Raw genomic sequence first — 18,927 nt, 5'->3', positions numbered from 1 at the left:
GGGGATCATCCCAGACAATGGGACTGAGATTGACAATTAAAGGTCCTAAAAATTTTGCATTAATCTAGGAATTGCCAATCGCTTCACCTTCCCAGCTTACCCTTAAGCAGATGGGCAGGTACAAGCGATCAACAAGACTGTCAAGGACCTCTTGAAGAATAAGCTAGAGGACAAGAAATGATCATGGATAGAGGACTGGCCAAGGTCTTATAAGCATACCGCACTATGAAGAACATCTTAACATAGGAGACTCCCTTCTCTTTAGTGTATATGATAAATGCAGTTATTCCTACCAAAATGAGAGTTCCTACACACAAAGTTACCTATTTCAGCAAGGTTGGGTGTTGAGTATTAGAAAATGTATATTTATAAAGGAGAAAATCGTCATTTTACACTTCAAGTTTTACTAACACCCTTACTTTTATGTATTTAAGTTTCTTGTCATTTAATTATGTGTGTTGTATTATAATTAAGTATTTTATGTATTTTAGGGGCATCATAATCATTTCACAATGAACGAGAGATCAGACGGCAAAACGGATATTACTTTTGAACTCAGGACGGTCGAAAACCTTAAGAAGAGCATAAAATGAAAAATGGCACTGTTTACATGTACGGTACTGTCTACGTTACTGTTCACGACACTGTTCACATAGATGGATCGATGACGTGGCACTGACCGATGATGTGGTATTGACTGATGATGTGTCACAATCCTGTTAGACTAAAATTCTTATACACTGTTGATTGGTGACGTGGCAGTATGTTAGTGGACCAAAAATTACGCGTACGGTACATGCACATACATAGGATTATTTTCAACCAAACCGCGTTACTGTTCAACCCGGGGCAAACCGTGTCACTGTTCAAACTGCGTACTGTTGACTGATGACGTGGCACAATCCTGATCGTCCAAACTGTTTTTAATCCGATGGCCATGATTTACTCAATGTATCTATAAAAAGGGGGCCTCCCCCCTAATTTGATATCTCTGAATCCATTTTTTGTAATTCCTTCTCCATCTTGTATTTTCTATGTATTTTAATAAATTCCTATTTTGCCCCTAGTTCAATTATGAGTAGTTAATTTTCTTTCAAGCTTGGGTTGAAGGCAAAGTCTCAACATGTGTCATGGACTTTATTTGGTAAATTTATTTTCTCTTCCCCTCTAGTTTTTATGGATGTTTTGACTTCTCGTCGACAAATAATAATAAGCTTGTCTAGATACCGCCCTGGTTTCACCGGCTCCCTTGTACAAGGTTATTATTATTTGACACGATAAGCCTTAGCACTATATTTATTAGAGTGTGGTTCATGAGGTGTGGATTCCCCCCTCATGATTTAATTGGCATTAATAAGGAATATTAGCCCATGGTGCACGTTAATACGGATCCAGATACCCAAGTACGTCATTTCAATAGATTTCTCTTCAATTGATTCTCGCCATTTCAATTCCAATTTTAGGATAATCTAAGTCACTTTCACCACAAATCCAACCACCTTCATACAAAATTAATTCTACATATAATTAAAATCCACCTCCTCGTGGGATCGACACTCGTCACCATTGATCTATACTACAATAGATTTGTGCACTTGCGAGTTCAATAAAATTTGCACAACAAGTTTTTGGCGCCGTTGTCGGGGAGGTAAGTTATTTTAATTTGTAAAATTAATTTTTGTGAATAATTTCTTTTATTTGTTTTCTTGTATTTTTTTCTTATTAAAAAAAAGGAAAAAAAAGTGAATCTGTATTTAGAGGTTAGTATTTCTTTTCTCTTCTTTAAAATTATGTAATTTAATTTTCAAGTTATTTTTTTCTTCTTTGTAATTTTTGTTTATCTTACTAATTTTTTTTAGTTAATTTATTTCACGTATGTTTTTGTGTATTTTTATAGTAAGGTTGTAATAGCGCGATAAGGTTAGTATTGTAATTTCTCATTTTTCTTTATTTTTATTCGTTTTGTTTCCATTTATTTTTTGTTCTTTGCATGCATGGTCGTAGGTCATTATTACATAATCTTGAACCTATAGACCTTGAACTAGAAAAAATATTGGGCACACACAAACACGTTAAAAATAAAATGGATTTGCAGCAACAACAAGCACCACAGGAGAGCCCATTTAAGGACTATTTTAGTCCCTTAGCTAATTTGAGCATATCATGTATAAGATACCCAAATGTAGCTACTAGGAGTTTTGAATTAAAACCTAGTGTGCTAAATTGTCTCCCAACATTCTATGGCCTAGAAAATGATGACTCATATAATCATTTGAATGATTTTCATGCTGTTTGTCAAACATTTAGATATGATAATTTTTCAGATGATGATGTTAAACTTAGACTATTCCCATTTTCTTTAAAGGAAATAGCTCGTTCATGGCTCAATACATTGCCTGCTAATAGCATTTCATCATGGGAACAAATGGTAACAAAATTTTTGAATAAATATTTCCCAGTGCATAAAATCAATGCTATTCGCAGGGAAATTTCAGAGTTTACCCAGAAAAAAGACGAGCAGTTTTTCGAAATATGGGAGCGATTCAATGGGTTACTCTTGAAGTGTCCACATCATGGGTACGAGAAATGGCACCAATGCTAATACTTTTTGGAGGGATTATTGCCGAATGTGCAAGAATAGCTAATGGCAACAAGTGGAGGAGAGCTAATGTCAAAAAGTGCATCAGAGATTTGGGAATTCTTCCAGCGACAAGTGGATAATTCCCAATAACGGAATCGATCACTCAGGAATACTAGAAGAATTAAGGGAGTAAATGAGGTTCACATTTGTGGGTCAAGTTCAGAAATTAAAGAAGTCAAGGAGATAATTGAATGTCTCTCTCGACAAATACCATCGTTAATGACTGCTAAACCAACAGAGCCACATGACCATGACTCATATTCAGATCAAGCCAATGCCATAGGTTTAATGAGAAAACCATCTAATTACAACCCATACTCCAACACATATAATCCTGGATGGAGAGACCACCCCAATTTTTCATGGTCTCAAGGATTCCAACAGAATGAACCAGCAGCTCCAGCTCCACCAATGCAACCGATTCCTCAAATTCCTCAAGACTTTCAGCCACCATTTAGACCATACAATCAGAACCAGAACTACTCTCAACCCAAACCATGGGAGGATGCATTCTAGAATTTTAAGAATGTTACTCACTCTACGATTGAGCAACAAAACCGCACCATTGATGGACTATGAAATGAGATGAGAGCAGGCTTCAACTTACAAGCACAATTAGTTTCAAGCCTCGAGAAGATGGTGGGACAGCTTGATTCTTCAGTTCAAACCTTGGCAACGACTGTTGAGAAAGGTAAGTTTCCAAGTCAACCAGTGCCTAATCTTAAAGGAGTACATGAAGCAAGTACCAGTTCAGCACAGCAGCATGGAGAGGTCAAAGCAGTCATGACTTTACGAAAAGAAAAAGAAGTCGACAACAAAGTGGAGATGCCAGTGACAAAAGAAAATCAAATTGTACCTGTGAATGTTGAGGACTCACCATCAGAAGAGAAAGAAGAAACCAACCCATGAGAATATGTTCCCAAAGCTCTGTTTCCTTAGAGGTTAGCTAAAGGAAAGAAGGGAAAATCCACAGGTGAGATTCTTGAAATCTTCAAACAGGCAAGTGTTAACATCCCTTTACTTGATGCTATAAAGCAAGTTCCATCTTATGCCAAGTTTCTTAAAGACCTTTGTACTAAAAAGAGAAACATTCACGTTCAAAAGAAAGCATTTTTAATAGAAAACGTTAGTTCTATACGCCAACACAAAATTCCTCTAAAATGCAAAGACCCAGGCTCCCCACTATCTCATGTAGTATAGGGAACCACACAATTGAGAATGCTTTTTTGGATTTAGGAGCTTGTATAAATATGTTGCCTTATTTAGTATTTGTGAAACTTGGACTTGGAGAATTACACCCAACTCCAGTGGTGTTACAGCTTGCAGATCAGTTCACGAAAATACCTCGTGGTATTGTGGAGGACGTGCTTATCCAAGTAGACAAGTTTTATTTTCCTGTTGATTTCATTGTAATTGACACTTAACCAATACAGGATTCAAGGAAGCACATCCCCATTATTCTAGGCCGACCTTTCTTGGCAACTGCGGATGCTCACATTCTATGCAGGACTGAAAATATGCAGTTGTCCTTCGGCAACATGACTATGGAGCTTAACATTTTCAACATTGCCAAACAACCTCACAATGCAGATGATGGAATTGTTGATGTGGATTTAATAGAAACATTAGTTGATAATACTTTTGTTTCAAACCTAAGTGATGATCCTTTACAAACATGTTTAACTCACTTTGGTTGGGATTTTGATATTGACAGATTAGTCGATGAGGTCAATGCTCTACTTGACTCAGCACCATCCATGAATACTAATAAATAGAAGTGAAGAGTTGAACAACTAGCACCATCAGAAAAGAAACTCATCCCATTATCAGAATCACCACCGAAAGTCGAGCTCAAACCATTACCAAACACATTGGAATATGCGTTTTTGGGAGAAGAAAGTACTCTGCCGGTAATCATCTCATCATCCCTCAATGACGAACAAAAAGGTAAGTTGTTGGATGTTTTAAAAGAGCACAAATGAGCATTATGGTAGACCATAGAAGACATAAAATGTATAAACCCAGTAGACTGCATGCATTACATTCACCTTGATGAAAATGCTAAATCTACTAGGGAAATGTAGCGTCGGTTAAATCCTAATATGAAAGAAGTTGTTAGAACTGAAGTCCTTAAGCTATTAGACGCATGTATCATTTACCTAATTTTTGATAGTTCATGGGTCAGTCCTGTACAAGTTGTCCCTAAAAAATCAGGAGTCACAGTAGTTACCAATGCCGATAATGAATTGATACCAACTAGAGTAACTACAGGATGGCGTGTATGCATTGATTATAGAAAGTTAAATTCTGTCACGTGTAAAGACCATTTTCCTTTACCATTTATCGATCAAATGCTTGATAGATTAGCAGGCCATGAATTTTATTGCTTTCTAAATGGCTACTCAGGATACAATCAGATCCCCATAGCACCAAAAGATCAAGAAAAGACTACTTTTACTTGCCCTTTTGGCACTTTTGCATATAGGAGGATGCCATTTGGATTATGTAATGCACCTGCTACATTTCAACGATGCATGTTGATCATTTTTTTCTAATATGGTTGAACGATTCCTTGAAGTCTTTATGTATGATTTTTCTGTCTTTGGTGATTCGTTTGATCAATGTTTGCATCATCTAACACTAGTTCTGTAGAGATGTATCGAGAAGAACTTAGTCTTAAATTGGGAGAAGTGCCATTTTATACTGAAACAAGGTATTGTTCTCGGTCACATCATTTTGAGCAAAGGTATTGAGGTTGACAAAGCCAATGTGGATCTCATTTCTAAGACCACCCAAAACAATCAGAGAAGTAAGATCTTTCCTTGGGCATACTGGTTTCTATAGACGTTTCATTAAAGATTTTAGAAAATTTTCTAGACTCTTATGCAATCTACTTGCTAAGGATGTACCTTTTATCTTTGATGATTCATGTCTTATGGCTTTTGAAAAATTAAAGCAATTGTTGACATCATCACCCATCATTCAACCCCCAAACTGGAGCTTACCATTTGAACCCATGTGTGATGCATCTGATTATACAGTAAGTGCAGTATTAAGACAAAGAGTTGATCGAATTCCCCATGTTATTTACTATGCTAGTTTGACATTGAATGATGCACAATGGAACTATTCAACTACTGAAAAAGAAATGCTAGCAGTAGTGTTTGCATTACAAAAATTTCGATCTTATCTCATTGGTTGTAAAATAATTATATTTATAGATCATGCTGCTCTTAAATATCTTCTCACAAAGAAAGATGCAAAAGCTAGACTAATTCGTTGGATATTACTTTTGTAAGAATTCGACTTGGAATTTAAAGATAAGAAAGGCACAGAAAATATTGTGGCAGACCATCTCTCTCACCTCCATTTTGACACAATTACAGAGTCATTAACATTGAATGAGTCGTTTCCAGATGAACAATTGATGAGTGTGGAAGTATTACCATGGTATGCTGACATCGTGAATTATCTTATTACAGGTCAACTTTCAAAGCATTGGACCAAGCAAGACAAGGCTAATTTTTTTACAGAAATAAAGAATTTCTTTTGGGATGACCCTTATTTGTTCAAGTATTGTGCAGATCAAATTGTTAGGCGATGTGTCCCAGAAAGTGAAATTCAGAATATCCTTTCATTCTACCATGAACAAGCTTGTGGAGGCCATTTCAGGGCTAAGAAAACAGCTACTAAAGTTTTACAATGTGGTTTCTATTAGTCAACTATATTTCGAGACGCTTACACTTTCTGTTCTTCATGTGATAGGTGTCAACGAATGGGGAGCATTACATGAAGGAACATGATGCCACTAAATCCAATTTTAGTGGTTGAGATTTTTTACGTATGGGGTATCGACTTCATGGAACCCTTTCCCCCTTCTTTTGGTCATCAATACATATTGGTTGTTGTTGACTACGTATCGAAATAGGTAGAAGCAACATTGTTTCACGCTTTGGATTTCCTCGAGCAATAATCAGTGATAGTGGTGCCTACTTTTGTAACAAAGCATTCAAGGTTCTTTTGACGAAGTATTCAATCACTCACAAAGTGGCGACCCCATATCATCCGCAAACCAGTGGCCAAGTTGAGATCTCTAATCGAGAAATAAAGCACATAGTAGAAAAGACAGTGAGGCCGGACAGAAAAGATTGATCATTAAGACTTGATGATGCATTTTGGACATATAGAACGACTTTTAAAACCTCGATTGGGATGTCACCCTACAGGCTAGTGTATGGAAAAGCTTGCCACCTACCTGTGGAACTCGAGCATCGTGCATATTGGGCCATCAAGAAATTCAACTTTGACATGCAGTAAGCTAGCTTAAAAAGAAGATTACAGCTGGCAGAACTTGAAGAAATTCGCAATGATGCAGACGAAAATGCCAAAATTTACAAGCAGCGAATGAAAGTCTTCCATGACAAGCAAAATATGAAAAAATCTTTCACTCCAGGTCAGAAAGTGCTTTTCTTCAAGTCCCAGGTAAGTTACGCTCTCGTTGGTCTGGCCCCTTTATTGTTCATACTGTTTTTCCACATGGGGCAATTGAAATTAAGGACCCAAAGAACGGTGTCACGTTTAAAGTTAATGGTCAAAGATTAAAGCCATATCTAGAGTACCAACCACATGGAGAGGACACCGAAATAAATTTGAGTGACCCACTAGATTTGAATTAAGTTTTTTTCTTTCTTTCTTTTCAGTGATTTGATTTTTTTTCTTTCTTTTTATTATTCTTTTGCTAATTGAAATTATTTTTGCATAAGTGTGTTTGTTTAACCATTAAGTTTTCTCTTATCATTGTTAATCATGAGTACCACAGTTAAACAGTTCCTCCTGAACAGTCTTAAACCACTTTAACGTGTAAAATCTCATCTCAGAAGACAGATTCATTTTTGTAAAACACATCATATTTAGGCTCTGCAACCACCAGAGTTAGTATCCTATGTTAAGGATTTAGAAAGCCAACTCAGAGACATTGAGAGAAGTGTCTACAACATCCAGTTAGAGCTTGAGGTAAATTCAATAAGAGGACGATTTTAATTTTCTTTGTGTGTTTTAATTTTTTTTTCTGTTTATGTGCTTTAGTTTAATACCCCGATGAAGTGGCGGATAACAGTACTCCGTGACAATCAAGTTGGTTACTTCAGTTTCCCATAATAACTAATATTCTGAGGCAAATGTATGGACAGAAACGAGATTCTAGCAAAGCTTCACAATCGATTCCCTTCACTTCCTCAGAATGCCCTCCTTAAAATCTATAAAGCTCGGTCCGAACACATGCGATTGCTCATGAGGAATAACATACCTGCTGACATCTGTTGATTAATCGAGGCTAAAGTACGATTGGCAGGTGAGTTGCCTCCAAAATTTATTGCATACATGCCTGGTTGTGGTAAATAAAATTATGCAAGAAAACGAAGAGCTCAAAGAATTTCTGTTACTTGTCATAAATGTGCCAGAATGAGATGCAATAAAAATCCATGTTCTTTAGGAATGGTGTCTGATAACAGGGAAGATAAGATTCAATTCATTAGGGATGGCTTGAATAAGGAGTTATTGGATGATATTCTTTTGGCTCTTGAAACGCATCCCAGTAGATATGTTCAAGGAGCGATTCTCCAGTTATGGCCATTATTCCAGAAAGAGCATGAACAATATAATCTCGGGAATCTAATTATAAACGACCTTGTTTGCCATTTTATAAGAAAACTGGATGGGAAGCCTATCCTCGACCCATAGAGGGCGTTCAAGCCGTTTCTGGACGTAAAACCAGAGGAAGATGTGAGCCATAGTCGCAACTACCTGTAAATATCCTTTTACTTCACTGTTATTTTATTTCACTGTTGTTTTATCTTTTCCATTATTATCTTTAATAATTTTATTTTATAATTGTTTCTTTTTCTCTTTACTGTTTTCTTTTTTACTCGTGAGCCATGTGCTTTACGCGTTATTTGACACTGACATGCCACCTCATACACAGTTGTGACCCACTATCACCAAGATTCTTAAATATGACTTTTTGTTAAGCACTCACAAATTATTTTTGAGAAATATTCCAATGGCCGCTACTCCCAATAGACAATTCAAGAACATTTGTGTGCTTTCTAGATTTAACTATGGCAAACATAAAGAGTTCGTTGAGGCAACCATAAATCTTGGTCGAAGCATAGAAGAGAGAGAACTACACTTGGTGTATGGAGGAGGTAACCAAGGGTTATCAAAAGTGGTCTCAGAAGCTGTTTTTGTCAAAGAAAGCCAAGTGTTAGGCATCATCCCAAGAGCCCTAAAACCTTTGGGCAGTTTGTCTGACCCACCGACTGGAGAAGAGTTAGTCGTCTCAGGTATGCAAAAAAGAATAACTTAAATGCTTAATCATGTTGATGCTTTTATTTTCCTTCCAGGAGATCTTGCAACACTAGAGGCACTTATCACACTAGCATCTTGGGCCCATCTGCACATTCACTAGAAACCCATCGGTTTGTTAAATATCAATAACTTTTATGATGGCTTCATCGCATTTCTTAACCATGCAATAAAAAACGATTTCATTCCTTCCAATGCGAAAAAGCTTTTTATTTGTGCTCACACTGCTAACGAACTAATTGATATGTTACAAGCATATAAACCGGAACCAGACCCATGGACCTTTGTGTTGGAGCATCCAAATAATGATGGTAACAATAGCTGCAGTAAGAAATACAAATTAGATTTAACTCTCCGCCTGTAAATATTTTCTTCTGTGTTGCACCACCCAGGTGATGTCTTTTAAACTCTACTTCTTTCCTTTAAAATATTGAAGACAATGTTTCGTTCTGGTTAGGGGGAGGGAATAGTCAATAATTGTGGAATCTTGGTTAAGTTTTTACTAATTTTTTGTTGTAGAAACTAATTGTTGCTAACTTTTTGTGTTGAAGATGGCTGAATATGGAGAGTAGTTACTCTAGAAACGCATCTTCTTCGTTAAAAAAAACAAAAAAAAATTCCAGATATTTTCTTTTTCTTATTAATTTTTTTTACAATCATTTTTCTTCTTCTTTCTAATTTCTCCTTTATAAATATACACTTTCAAATTTTTTGAGTCAAAGATGGCTGAATATGGAGTGTAGTGCCTTTAGAAACACATCTTCTTAGTTAAAAAAAAAATCTTTTTCTATCATTTTAAGTGCAACTTTTCTAATTAGTTTTTTTGCATCATTTTCATATTTTTGCATGCATATTTTTCTTTCACGTTTAGAATAGGTTGGGGGGTAGAATGTTGTTTAAAAAAAAAATTGTGTGATTTGTTTTAACATTGGATGACATGATGAATTTCAAATTTTAGTATTTGTATTATCTTTGGTCTTAAGTGATGTTACGCTATATTTGCTACTCTACATGTTGATGTCGGAGACAAATATGAGTCGCTTGAAGGAATGAACATGTCATAATAAGTACCAAGTGAGTTTTTGAGCCTATCATTTTTCTTAGAGAGTAACTCTTTTGCCCATTCTTTATACAACTTATCAGTTTATTATTTTATACATGATCTCTAGATTTCTTTTGAGTTAACCCTTAAAAAAAAGAGAAAAAAAATTGTGTTGCTACATCTAGAGGCTCATCTAACTAGTAGATATGAAAGATTCTTTAGAGCCCTAAAAAATGATGGAAAGGCCATTTTTGATTCATTTGAGCCTTTCTAGTCATCCCTTTTGTGAAATATCCATAGTTAACCCTTTTGAGCCTTAAAACAAAAAAAAAAAACCTTTTCTTCGTTAACTTATCATCTTGACCCACTCCGATTTGGAGTATTACCTGATGTCTTCTAAGTTCCATCACCTATGTATGTTTGAGAAAAATGTAAATAATTATTTTATTCAGTGACGTTGTGCCAAACAAAAGCCAAAAAAAAACCAAAAAAAATAAAAATTGTTGTTTCAAAAAAAGAGAAAAAAAACAACAATAATAGGTGAAATCCACCTTTCAACTTCCAAAAAAAAAATCTCTGCATTTTTCTCAAACATACACTTTGTTTTTCCTTATTTCTCCTCCTTTGTTAGCCATGTCCCTAGCCTACGTTACGTCCTAATAAAATTCCTTCTTAATTTTAGGGAACTATAGTCTGAAGTAGAAGCTAGTTATATGGGCGAAAAAGATGTAGTGGTGCATAAAAATAAATAAATAAAAATAAATAAATTGGGTTGACTAGCATTTTTATTTGACTTGAGATCGTATTATTTCTAAGCTGAGGGCATATTTCTTTCATCTTGGTGAGAGCATGTGATATCACTTCTTTATTATTTTCTCTCAATTACCATTCATTTGAGTGACTATTTTTATTGGGTTTAATTTTTTTGTGAGAGTGTCACTACTTCCAGTGAGATTTTGGGGTTTGACATGTCATTCTTGAAAGTAACTATGACAAAGTCTATTGGGCTGATTCATGTGGATGGTTGATGTAGGTGTGATGTTTCTTTATACTGGAGATAATGCTTATACTTTTATTTGATTACTATCATTAGTCTGATTGAATAAACATGATTGTTTAAAAAAAATCATTTTGGATTTGAATTTTGTTTTCGCTTTATTTGCTAGGGACTAGCAATAAGCTGGTTGGAGGGTGTGTTGAGTGTTAGAAAATGTATATTTATAAAGGAGAAAATCGTCATTTTACACTTCAAGTTTTACTAACACCCTTACTTTTATGTATTTAAGTTTCTTGTCATTTAATTATGTGTGTTGTATTATAATTAAGTATTTTATGTATTTTAGGGGCATCATAATCATTTCACAATGAACGAGAGATCAGACGGCAAAACAGATATTACTTTTGAACTCAGGACGGTCGAAAACCTTAAGAAGAGCATAAAATGAAAAAATGGCACTGTTCACATGTACGGTACTATTCACATGTACGGTACTGTCCACGTTACTGTTCACGACACTGTTCACATAGACGAATCGATGACGTGGCACTGACCGATGATGTGGTATTGACTAATGATGTGTCACAATCCTGTTGAACTAAAATTCTTATGCATTGTTGATTGGTGACGTGGCAACATATTAGTGGACAAAAAATTGCGCGTACGGTACATGTATATACACAGGATTATTTTCAACCAAACCGCGTTACTGTTCAACCCGGGTCAAACCGTGTCACTGTTCAAACCGTGTGGTCAAACCGCGTACTGTTGATTGATGACGTGGCACAATCCTGAGCGTCCAAACTGTTTTTAATCCGATGGCCATGATTTACTTAATGTATCTATAAAAAGGGGGCCTCCCCCCCCTAATTTAATATCTCTGAATCTATTTTTGGACTCCATTTTTTGTAATTCCTTCTCCATCTTGTATTTTCTATATATTTTAATAAATTTCTATTTTGCCCCTAATTCAATTATGAGTAGCTAATTTTCTTTCAAGCTTTGGTTGAAGGTGAAGTCTTAACATGTGTCATGGGCTTTATTTGGTAAATTTATTTTCTCTTCCCCTCTTATTTTTGTGGATGTTTTGACTTCTCGTCGACAAATAATAATAAGCTTGTCTAGATACCGCCCTGGTTTCACCGGCTCCCTAGTACAAGGTTATTATTATTTGGCACAATAAACCCTTAGCACCATATTTATTAGAGTGTGGTCCATGAGGTGTGGATTCCCCCCTCATGATTTAATTGGCATTAATAAGGAATATTTAGCCCATGGTGCATGTTGATACGGATCCAGATACCCAAGTACGTCATTTCAATAGATTTCTCTTCAATTTATTCTCGCCATTTCAATTCCAATTTTAGGATAATCTAAGTCACTTTCACCACAAATCCAACCACCTTCATACAAAATTAATTCTACATATAATTAAAATTTACCTCCTCGCGGGATGGACACTCGTCACCATTGATCTATACTACAATAGATTCGTGCACTTGCGAGTTCAATAAAATTTGCACAACACCGGGAATAAAGAACTTTTTGTTGTTGTGGTGGACTAAGCAAAAAAAAAAAGACTTGACATCGCACTCAAAATTGCTGCATATTAGCACCAAATTGCCAACTTCTATAGCAAGAAGGTTTGTCCCTACATTTTATTAAAGGGGATCTCGTGCTCCGTCTGGTCATCCAGAACACCATAAACCTCAAGGATGGTACCCTTGGCATGAACTGAAAGAGACCCTACAAAGTTAAACGAGTGCTCAAATTTGGGGTACAAACACTGCTGCACCTCAATGGAAGAAGAGTCAAGCATTTATGGAATGCCACTAAGCTCAAGAAGTATTATCAATGACTTAGAGACCTTCTCTTCAGCCAATCTTAAAAGGGGCCCGTATCTCTAATTACTTCTACAGTTTCTATTATATTTTCATTTTATATTTTGTATATTGGTGGTAATTAAGGGATAGCCTTGTGCGACTATAACTAGCCTTTAACTTTTTAAAAAACTACTAATGCCACAATCATCTTAATGTGGCGTAAGTGTCGCCTTATGTTTTAACAATAAAGTAATATTAAGCAAATATATGTCTTAAATTTGAGTCTCATATACTAACGTGGTAATAACACACAATAAGAGTACTGTTTATGAGCCCACATACGCAAGATGGGAACACCCCACATGGCATCTAATGGACCCTACACTCTCAATCAAATCAATATGGATGTCACGTATGGGGGACTTCCCTCATGACGATGAGCTCATTCAAGATGATCTCTAAAAATCATGCATGATTTAGACCAACCCACATGATGGTAATATAAGTGCTCTAAGCACGACGAAGAGCCCTAGGCACGGTAAAGAGCCCCAAGCACGGTAGATAAAATAAACGCCCCACCAAAATGTGAAATACATATGCCCCAATCATGACTAAGAGCCCTATATGCCGTAAATAAAATACATATCCTGCTGGGAAATGCAAAAATAAATATTCCGCCAGGGGCGGCGAAATACAAACATCCCGAGCATAATAAAGAGCTCCCGAGCACAACACACAGAATAAATGCCCCAACCCCGACTAAGAGTCTCGAGTGCAACACATAATATAAATGCCCTAGGCATAACACATAAAATAAATACCATAAGCATAGTAATCCTCTTTACCGAAGAAACACAGTATATAGGGCAATTGTTCTATTAAAATTCAAAAGGGACCCGATAGAAAAAGAAAAGGAAGGAAGAAAAAGGCAGAACATCCCACATTTAAAATAAAAGTGTCATCACATTGCCTACATAAGGTAAAAACCTTGGGCCAAATAAAAGTTTGGGCCTGCCATCAAGTTAATCTAATATAGTACATGTCAAGGTCCTAAAAGCATAGAATGAAAGCACACACAAGATAGCAACAGTTCACAAATGCATAAAACTAAAGATAACAAACCCATGATCTCATAACAAGATAGTTGTCATGCCTCTTTTCCCCAGCCTGACGCATCGTGTCATTGACATCTTTATTATTAGCAGAACCCTCATTTCCTACATTTCTAACATTGGCCCATCAACAAAAATTAGGCTCGAGCTATCGGGAGGATCGACATCTCTGAGATTGTCCTCAAGGCTTGGGAAGGATTCCCTCTCTCTCACTAATGACTCGAGGAGGGCTCTAAGGTCGCAAAGAGCTTGTTTACCTCAGCATATGAGTAGTGCAAAGGTTACTTTTCCATAACTACTTCAAAATAGTCTGACCCAACGGCATAAAGACAGCTCAATACCATACACTTAGCATGCTACTTTGAGTCAAGTGCCTTCCCCTTGGCCTTCTTAGCCCTCTTCATTACAAAATTCAACTGCTCTATAAGGGAGTTCCTCTCTTCATGAGACTTCATCTGAAGGTAGGTCAATTTCTTTCAGAGCTTGATCACCTCTGCTGATAATTCAAAGTTTTGTTTCAATATCCTATTCAAGATGCGGGTATGGATCATAGCAACTTGTATATAAAAAATAGAAATAGAAAAAAAGAGAGAGAGAATGGAAAGAAGGTAGAAGACGGTCCTATGTGAGACGACAGCAAGCTTAAAACAAAAAAATAAAATTTGACTAAACTGCGGCTAACCTGGAGGAAACCTTTTCTGGCATTCTCAAACAACTAGCAATTTATGGCCTTCCTAACAAAGCCTTGAAACTCAAGCTTAAGGTTCCTCTATGCAGCCTCCACAAAGATAGGGATACTCATATCATCATCGACCACGAAAGAATCTTTTGTAACTGGCCTCTTTCTTGTATCAGTCCCAAGTTGAGCCTTGTGTCGAAAGGGAAAATCCTCAGGGAGACTCACCGGAGTAAATGATGAAGCCTTCTTGGAAGGACCTCGTGAAATAAAAACAAGGCATTACTCCTCTACGCATTCCAGGAAGGATCTCTTGGCCGAACTAGCAGCCTCATTAGTGGAACTAAAGGCCCTCTTCTTAGAAGCCTCTCTAGCCTCTGACACGCCTTCATTGGAAAAGTTATCTAGCAAAGATCATAGAAGAGAAAGGAATTCAGAACATCACCAACATGATGTAAAAAAGAAAACCAAAGGGAGTAAATGCTTATAGCTCAAAATGGAATAAGTAGCCCAAGGCAACCAGGGATAATCCTCTAACTATAGGGGACGGTCTCCAAACTATCCGGAGACGATCACCGTGTGGTTAGGGAGCTTTCCCTCAGGTAGGGTGGATAAGTGACATAAAATATGGAGGTCTCCAACACTTTTTATTTCAGAGCCCCCCTAGTGTCGACCGAACACAAGCCCGATCCCTAAATCCTATCCTCGACTATAAAGCTCCCTAAGTCTTCACATTGACTATCCCTTTTAGCTTCCTAACAAGTCTGACAACCAAACTCATACCTTGTGGGCTTGCCTCCAACCCTTTATCCTCTACAAGATAGGGGATTCACGTGAGAATATAGAGACAAAACTACTAAAACAAACAATCCAGTCCACAAGGGGAAGCAAAAAGGGGAAAGAACTCATATGAGACTAGGTGAATATGTAAAAACCTCCTATAACACCCTACGAAAATCTCACATCGACAAAGTACACAAGAAATATTAGATTTATAAGAGGTGATCCACACCTTAATTAGCAAGACGCATTTTAGGGTGTCTGGGAGCCCTAGGAACAAAACCATGTTGGCCTTTTTAAGGCCTAAAGTGGATAATATTTTGCCAAGTCTGGGTTGGGTCATGATAGATGGTATATGATAACTCTATGAAATGAGAGTTATTATGGCAATTGTAGACTTAAATCAAGATTACTTAGAGAGAGTGTATGTTCATAATGGCATACCTTAGGTGGAATAACAATTGGTAAGTCTAACAAGCGACAGCTGAGGATGCAAAATAATTCTACCCAGTGCTTTAGGAATTATTGTAGCAACTAGTGTTGATTTAACAAAACAGTCAGCCCATAAAGAGAGTTTGATCATTCAGCTACCTCATTCCTATTAAATTCTTTTTACGCAATTAATTTAATTTACTTCAGTACTGCATTTATTTCTTTTTTGAAATAAAGAAAGTTTACACTATCATGGTTGTTGTAGCCTTTCTAGTAACATCAGTCCCTGTGGAAATGATCTTGAATATTCATCATTTTATTACTTGTTGTGTACACTTGCACATTAACATCAATAGCAATTGAGAAAAAAATAACCAACAGTACACAAGCAGTTCCACGTGTTCTCTTGAACAATGGTGGGACAAACCTCTGCGAGGACGCTGAATCCCTAAAGCGGGGTGCATGTAACACCTTAGGCAAATCTCACATCGACAAATAACAAGATAGATGTTAGGCTTATACGGGGTGATCCACACCTTAATTTGCAAGATGCATTTTGGGGTGTATAAGCGACCCAGGAACAAAACCTTGCTATCTTTTTTAAGGTCCAAAGTGGACAATATCTTGCCAGGTCTGGGTTGAGTCATGATAGATGGTATTAGAGCGGCTCCATGTGTCCTCTTAAACGATAGTGGGGCAAACCCCAGTGAGGATGCTGAGTCCCTAAGGGGAGTGCATATAACACCCTAGGCAAATCCCACATCAACAAAGTATGGGAGAGATATTGGGTTTATAAGGGGTGATCCACACCTTAATTGGCAAGACGCATTTTGGGTGTATAGGCACCGTAGGAACAAGACTGTGCTAGTCTTATTAAGGCACAAAGCGAACAATATCTTAGCAGGTCTAGGTTAGGTTATGACACCTCCTGACCCAAAAATGAACGTCACCTCCAATCACTGATTGTGTCAAACCAGTGGTGATCCCAAGAGTAGTCGAATGTGGCAATCCTAAATATATTGACATCCTTGCTGCAGGTCATTAAATAAGCCACGTCACCATCACAACAACCTCATTTCTAGAACATCCACAACAATAACCATGTCGAATGTTCTCTACCAAACTGCTTTCTCCAGAGTACATACACAAAAATCAACTCAATAAATAATGCCTAGACAACTGAACTAGGGCTACATAAAAAACATAACACACTATCTTAGCACGTCTAGGTTGGGTCATAACACCTCCTGACCTAAAAATGAACATCACCTCCAATCACTGATTGTGTCAAACCAGTTGTGATCCCAAGAGTAGTAGGATGTGCCAATCCTAAATATATTGACATCCTTACTGCAGGTCATTAAATAAGCCACGTCACCATCAAAACAACCTCATTTCTAGAACATCCACAACAATAACCATGTCAAATGTTCTCTACCAAACTGCTTTCTCCAGAGTACATACACGAAAATCAACTCAATAAATAATGCCTAGACAACTGAACTAGGGCTAAATAAAAAACATAACACACTATCTTAGCACGTCTAGGTTGGGTCATGACACCTCCTGACCCAAAAATGAGCGTCACCTCCAATCACTGATTGTGTCAAACTAGTTGATTAGTATTAAAAATTGTTTAATTATCAAGCGATAATATGTTATTTTATGCTTATGTTATAATTTATATTTGTGTTTATGTAATATATTATGAATTATTAATTATGTTTTAAATATATTTAATTTTGTGTATTTTTATGTGTTTATTAGGAAAATTATTAATTTCACGTACTTCGAGGCTCCAAACAGATAAACGGAGGTCAAATTTGGATTCCGGAGGTCCGAAAACCTTAAGATCAATCAAGATCGGCTTAAAATTGGGCTTGTGTAAAAAAAGTTGACTTTTCCTGTTGACCGAGCACTGATTGGATGATGAAATGAGCTTACAATAGATATGAGTGCATGGGATAATTGGCAATCTTGACTAAATCTCAACCGTTCATGATTCAATGGCCATGATTGTGCCACGTGGCAATGGTTGGTGAAGCAAGTTGGAGGATCCGAATCTTTGTATTCGGGTCGACCCGATCCACCCATTAACCCGCCAAATCTCAACCGTTCTTTGGGTAAATCGGACGAGTCAAATGATGCCATGTGTGATGTTGACTTTTGAAGTTTGACCAGCCATTGGATCTTGATCTAAGGGTTGTGAGGAGCACATGCATGAAGCCTATGATGGACCGCAAAGCACTGGATTATGAATTTATTTTTCTATAAATAGAGCCTCATTTTTATGTTTTAATCATCTCTCTACAACTCTCTTCTTCTCAAATTCTCTCCATCTCCTTGTAATCTTGATTTCCAGGTGTGTTTTTAATATTTTGTATAATTATTTTCATTAATAAAATTAGTTTTATTTCCAATTTTAGTTGTTTTTATTTCTTTTAATTATAAGTAATTCAATTTTACTACTTCTTTTTATTTTAATTATGCTTAACTAAATAATATTAGTTAGGGGAAGGTGAAACTCTTAAGAAATAAATATGATTTAATCAAATTCTATGTTTAATTTTATAAATTAAATTATTTTCTATTTAATTTTATACATGTTTTATATTTTGAAAATTTGATTTATTGTAGACAAACAAATGAATTTGGCACAATAAATTCTTAAGATCTTAATATAAGGCATGGTGAAATGGTATTTTGACTTATTGTAGACAAATTAAATTTTGGCACAATAAATACTTAATCCATCATAAAATTAAAGGGAAAATAATAATAATTTGTATAATTAATCTTTTGAGTAATAAATCTAAAACAAATTGGCAAAAAGAATTTATTAAGTTTTATTTATTTCTAAGAGTGGATCCATAACCCTAACTAGTTCAATTCCATAGTTTCATTTAAATTAAGTTGTTTATATTCAAGTTTTAATTTCAATTTTTAGATAAAATAAAATAAACTAATTAAATCTTTTCTCTGTGGATCGACCTCGGACTCACCGAGTTATAATACAACAAGACACTCTTATACTTGGGAGTTAAAATTTACTTTTAAGTTG

The 18,927-nt window shown here is 36.2% G+C and overlaps 1 non-coding gene across 1 annotated transcript; it reads right to left on the bottom strand.

Moving 5' to 3' along the window:
* Positions 1-2,476: 2,476 nt before the first annotated feature.
* On the bottom strand, positions 2,477-2,580 carry LOC127901566 (small nucleolar RNA R71). The gene has a single exon (XR_008053807.1). It is a non-coding gene; the product is annotated as a small nucleolar RNA R71 (small nucleolar RNA).
* Positions 2,581-18,927: the final 16,347 nt, after the last annotated feature.

This window comes from Citrus sinensis, chromosome 3 (genome assembly GCF_022201045.2).
Source record: "Citrus sinensis cultivar Valencia sweet orange chromosome 3, DVS_A1.0, whole genome shotgun sequence".
Classification (NCBI taxonomy): domain Eukaryota; kingdom Viridiplantae; phylum Streptophyta; class Magnoliopsida; order Sapindales; family Rutaceae; genus Citrus; species Citrus sinensis.
Note: the sequence above shows the minus strand (reverse complement) of the source record. Positions and strands in the feature narration are given on the sequence as shown.